A 6,530-nucleotide genomic window follows, 5' to 3' on the forward strand; every position below is an offset into this window, starting at 1 on the left:
CATTAACGTGAAGAGATATCGTGTTTTTTTTTTTTGCTTTAGGTTAGCTCTTATCCGTGTGCCTCATATTTGACGTCTTACATCGTACCGGCCTATACGAAAATGAAAGGCTATATATAGAAATGTATGCATACTAGTGTGTTTGTCCCCGTACGTGCCATGTCTTCTAGTATACACGTTGAATAACACTGCCTAACTTATTACATTGTAAAACTTGGCCAAATCGAAAAAGTAAAAAACAGTACCCGAATCATACCAAATACGATCATTAGAGGTAAGAATATATGTCTTCTTTATGATTTATTTATAATGCAAAAAATTACTCAGGCGCTATCAAAAATCAATTCGACGTAATCAATAATCTATAACAATGCTCAAAAAATTCGAACAAACGCGATGAAAAGCATATAAACAAACGCGAAATTAGCGCGTCTGTTAGGTTCGAGTATCAATATTCCCAAGGTATTTCGCCTACCGTTTCACTTGAGTTCTACCAACAAAGCGATTTATGATGTATTCGCCGTCACTCGACACGACCTCGAGTCAAATACATAAATCTGTACGGACGGTCATATGGTTGTAGCTAATACCCCTGTTCATAAATTGTTTGCATCCATCTCACTTCAAAAATGCCTTCAATCTCTCCTTATCGACCACGGGTAATCGGCAGGGGTGTACTCCTCCGGTTCCAAAACACCATTGTTGAATATTAAAAACCAGTTTTAAGCAATCCTTTCAATCACAGTGCTCGCTATACACAGCATAAATATTTAGTGTTGCTTCGGTAGCTGAAAGGAAATAGGCTAAATATGGAAAATGCACGATTTTCCATTTGAAACCTCCATTTTGAAGTATCAAGTTGATAGAAAATTCGGTTCGCTGTACAATAAAATCAAAATGGGTCTATAAAGGAGATGGAACACCTTCGAATAGTAGATGGAAGCAAACCGATAGTGTAGACGTAAAAGGAAAAAAGGACAAATCGAAGCTAATTCTGCTCTAACCTAATATTTAGCGCATCTTCTCCACCACGCGAGTGTGGTAGAGTTTTCTGTACGTACAAACACATGAACATTAGAAGAACTTTTAACGGGCATCGCGAATGTAACTTATATTGCCTTTTGTGCCTGACAATTATAAAATACTTCCAGACGCGATGGTCAATCGGGCTAGGGATTCTGCTGTCAACTTTTATATGCTGCATGGCCAGGCGTTCCGAATCAAAAAAGATTACTTAATTAGGTCCTCTGCTTATGACACATCCGGAAATACGACCATACATCACCCTATGGCGGCGTATTTAGTTGGGCTCATGTCGGCGACACTTAAGCATCAGTAACACTGTCAGCACAAACTCTATAGGCTTAAAGCTCTTAGCGCTGAAAGGCAGCTCGTCTTGCTCCAACTTGCGAAAGCGATCCCAATATTTCTCACGCATCCTATACGCTATATATACATATTAGCAATATAGCTGCTGCCGCCGACGACAGTTCACCATCTTGCCATGACAGCAAACCATGATGACACAAACTATCAGCTGGTCAAATAACCATAAAAATCTACTTCGGCTCGCTTACCGAATAGTACAGAATAAGTCCAACTGCCCACCTGAAGAAAAATTATAAGACTCACTACAAACTCGTCTCGTTCACCCAGAAAAGCGTGACTCTTTCTGCCTATTCCATCTAACCAGCTCGAAAGGGATTGCTTACAACAAGTTTAACCATGCTCGACCATGTATCAAGTTGCCTTTGGTGGACATTCAAGACGCACAGGGTCGGAAAAAATGTATCAGTGATTGAAACATTACCCAAAATGTAATTGTGCATCTCTCAGGAAGCAAGAATCTTACACCAACTTTTACATAGGCTCGGATGGCAAAGACAATACCTAAGAAATGTTATCGGCAAGGGGTTTAGAAATTTTCCTCCAAATACAAAGAGTTTGTTCGCATATAGGTAACAATCCCTTTGCGGCAAAACCGACCATGCAAAGAACTCGAGCCTGATCTATTGCTTGTGCATAGTTGTTTTTCCACTACGGTTACCTTCTGTATTTCCTATTCAAGGTTACATAGAAATATCCATCAGTAATGTTGATTCGCCTTAACTAAAGCTTGTGAATAATAAAAAAACCTGCTTACAAATGGATTCTAGCTGAATGCATAGTTTCGCACGCTTTTGTTATTGATTAGTAATAACACTAGCGAGATAATGGCTGCTTTGATGTTTGCTGCATTAGCATCTTTCCGACATAAAACTGAGCGGATACTTCGCTTTCTTCTCTGCTGAAAGGCCTCTCGTCCCGTTTTTTTTTTCTCTTTTAGCCTTTGATGCTTAACTCTGACCTACGCTGCATACACCAGTCGAAGAATGTACAATACAATTACTTTGTGCACATTTTGTTAAAATAATGTACTAGGAGGAATGTAATACGAAACAAATATAAAGGACAAGAAAATGCCAAAAAAATGTACAAGTCTCCTTAGTCCTCAGGCTTTCTTAGGGGACGATAAGTTATGTCAATAATCACGACAATAAAAGTATATAGAACATTGATCACAACTGTGCTGGTTTACCAAAGATGCAGATTTAGACCTCGTGTTTCATCACAAATAGTTCAAACGTTACTCAGATGGTTACAGGCAACTATTTATGGCAGACCGATTTATGGTGTTCGATTAAAATTATTTTGTAGATTACCGTGATTTCCACTTTAAGTCCTGATATAATATCAACTTGTAAAGTTTAGCTAAGCGGTCAACATCAATTAGCTCACTTCGTTTCTTTCCAATGGTGTGGTAATTACGGTTCAAAAGAGCTTTGTATATCTGCGATCACTTAGCTATTATTTTATTCAAATTATCAGACATTATCTCGACTCATACTCCGAAGTAAAGATATCATTTATCAGAGTTCGAGTTTTTGATAAAGTTAAGAAACGGAAGTGTAGGATAGAAAACATAAAATAAAAACAAAGTGTTAGAGCAGACGATAAAGCAAAATCGCCTAAAAGTTAAAAAAACAATAATTAAAGAATCTGATTCTAATGTAGCTAGAAGCTACGATTCAAAATATTGCAACTGAGTATGTTTCTGGTGAACCGCTTTTAGTATTTGAGGGCACTACCAGCGATTTACGACTGGATGACGTTAAACGAAGATAGACTACGTTTCTACAATGAAAAAAGGTCCCTCAAACTGGAAATTTGCTGGTTGAATTGGCTTACATTGGGCAATAGCATCCATAAATAAAAAATAATTTAAATAAAAATCAGCGTTGTGGTCGTACTCTAAAAAAACATCATCACGTCGTGCACTTCAGCTTCAATTTCGATTTTTCTACTTATAAACAAAGCTTCTCTCGGCCTTTCGTTTCGTCTCGAAAGCAATTTGCGAATCTAAAGGTTTTTTTCTTCCTAAGATTTATATGTTGTTTTGGTTAATAGCGGAATAAATGTTTAGAGCGCTGCCTTGTCTACCACCATTCTAGATGCATTTCTCGGCCAAAAAAAAGTACAAACAGTAATACAATTGTCACTTTTTGGTAAAATATATGCTTATCGAAACTGCGGGGATATTTGGCCGATATAATTGGTTTATTCTACATAGTTTCCTACGATCTTGACATATTTAGGATGTGTTGAGACTCTATACGTTTCGTAGCCGTTGCTGCCATTGGGTTTTGTCGCAATCGTGGATCAAAAAATGCTCGAACCCATTCAGCTTGCCCATGTTACGCATAATATATAAAAAAAGGCAGACAAAAATATCGGCCTCACTTTACGCACCGTACTAAATCAAGTTAGCATATTATAGAAATAAAGATTACCTGTGCTAAGTAATTGAGGTACGGACAGTAACTTTGTATTCGTTCAACAAAAATCGGGCGATCGTCGAAATCGAAATACTTTAAGTTTAATGCAAAAAACGTATTTTGCAAAGAAAATGCAAAACATATTTAAAAAGCCAGAAATGCGTTTCTAACCGCAAAACAAACGCTCAAGTGAACTAACTCTGATTGCGTTTTCTGGATCATCTTTACAGTTTAGTCTCTGTGTTGCTTACGTTGTTTTTGCCATTTTGTAGAACCATTATATTTTACCATTAATTTCGAGTTTTATAGCTGTTCAGTGGGCAGCCCTGTAGTAGACTCTTTCGTATTCTTCGAAGGTTGCACTCGTCCAAACGAAGCAGACCTCACATTGCACTTTGACTTGCTCTCTCTCCTTTTTCGTAACCAGTTTTCGAGTCTCCCAAACATTTTTTTTGTATTTCAGACGTTTTACCCTTTGACCTTAACCAACTCGCATTTCACACTAGTACGCAAACATCAACTTACCTTGAAGAAGGCCTTTACTTGAAGTGCATACCTTTACCTTTGTCCCTTTGCCCTATTTTCACCGCTCTTGTTATCAAGGTGCAACGACCAGTTATGTTTAACGAATGTATTGAAATAGTTGAACAGGCTTCCTCTTGACAAGCAACCAACGCCTCGCAGATGCCCCTGTGTCGGCCTAAACCCTTTTCCTACTAATACCATGAGCACTACCTTCTCATTTCTCGCTGTCATTGTCCATATTTGCCCTAGATCGTGCCTTGCTCCTCCGGCCCTTGGCTCACTCTCATTCCTCTGGGATGACCGTCCGTATGCTCAACGTGACAAGGACCAGGTTGGCCCTTGGTTTTAAACTCTTTCATGGTTTGCCTCTCTGGATAAAGACGTACTTAGAAACGCTCGTCTAGCCTCGTTCTAAGAAGGTGGCCTGTACCTTAAAATAGCGGTTCCAAGGCTCACTATCGTCACTTAACGCTGGATTGACACGCCACGACACGTCCTTGAGGTCTCGTACACATCCTTTTTCATTAGCTTTAGTGGATCCATCGTCAAACACTGAACAAAATAATCCGACGATAGTTAAATGAAATTGACAAGATAAAGTCTAAACAAACATACTGTAAGCTCGTTTAGCCATGTAAATGTCAAGATTATTCCATATGAAGGATACTGCACTATCCCATATCTATAATGACTACGCAATTGCACTCAACTGCATCTTCAAATGGCGTGTTTATAGTAGAGTACGTGTTTACATATCTACGTGGTCGATTTATTAGTAAAATTTAGCAAAAATCATCGTTATACATTATAGACCTACAAACGATCAAATACGCCGACTCTTTTTTTTTACGTGTTGCGCAATCATTTAATACTGCGTACTAGTTTGCGTTGTAATATCGTATCGTACTGGCCCAAAAAAGTCTCGAAAATACCACTCTGTGCTAAACTGCCTATGCCTCAATCATCCATATCCCAGTTGTTTTTCCAATTCCCACTGGGTTTAATGCGATCGAACGCTTGCTCCAGTTGTTCTCGAACACAATCGTAGGGACTGAGATCAACTGTCTTTTTGTTTTTCTCGAACTTCCTGATTATATTAAAGCTTCCCCTTTTAAATGCTCCGTGAGCTCTGAGGAATGGAAAAGCCACTCATAGCTAAATCGATTGATTATGAACGTTAAGGCAATACAGGACGAGTCGTTTGCAAAGGAAGCGATACCTGTTCTGCCAAGGTTTAAACTGATTGTAGCTGATAGAATTACTCGATCTCTTTACCACTGCCTTAACGGTAACAGAGTGATTCGATAAAAGTGCATAATGAACAGATTCTTAACAGCCGAACAGCACGGTAACACGAAACTGGATTTTTGACTTGGACCTCGCAGCTTTCCTCGGTAGGTCTCAATCAGACGAATATGCTTTCGGCCTCACGTCGCAGTTATACGCCCGCATCCAGATCCTTATAACGGCGTGGCAAAACAACAGTGCATTAAGATTAACCTGAGACAGGGCCTGCATTAACTCAAAACTTAGGTTCTTCGGAGTGATTATTACCGTGAGCCATCTTGAATCTAAATGATCTTTTAAAATAATCCGGTATGACTCGTGTAAGCTATCTAATCCTTCTGCGAACCCTTCGATGATTCCTCCAGCAGAAATTGTTTTCCTTTTTTGATGTTTTCAGCTGCTCTCACTGTACGGGATTGTTCAGAACGAAAATTGCCTTCAGAGGTTTCTCGTTCGTCGCTAAATCGTTGCTCCCACTTTGTACCACACTCTACAGCCGGATCTCTAAAATCTATTTGGCAATTGCATTGGCACCATTTGTCTTTACTTGATACTTTGAGCTTTTTCTAAACTCAGAGTACGATTCACCTTTCTAAATAGTCTACTTTCATTTTCTAAAAATACGAAACCCGTTCAAAGATTATTCACTTCAAGAGGCTTGTAAAGTACAAAGCATATGTTCGAATACGAGGTTTGCCGCCTGTCCGTGTATTGGAATGTTGTGCGACTGTGACTCGATGCGTTTTGTGATCGCACCAAGAAACATTGAAAATTATCGACTCTAACTAAATTAACAATGGTTACGGTAAAATATGAAGAAAGCCTTTCCCGTTGTCAACAGCCATATGCTCATAAATTATTTGTTTTGAAAGAGATCAAAAGAAAACCGAAAGACATTCGCGA

Source organism: Varroa destructor, unplaced genomic scaffold (assembly GCF_002443255.2).
Source record: "Varroa destructor unplaced genomic scaffold, Vdes_3.0 BEIS01000003.1, whole genome shotgun sequence".
In the NCBI taxonomy this organism is placed as follows: Eukaryota; Metazoa; Arthropoda; class Arachnida; order Mesostigmata; family Varroidae; genus Varroa; species Varroa destructor.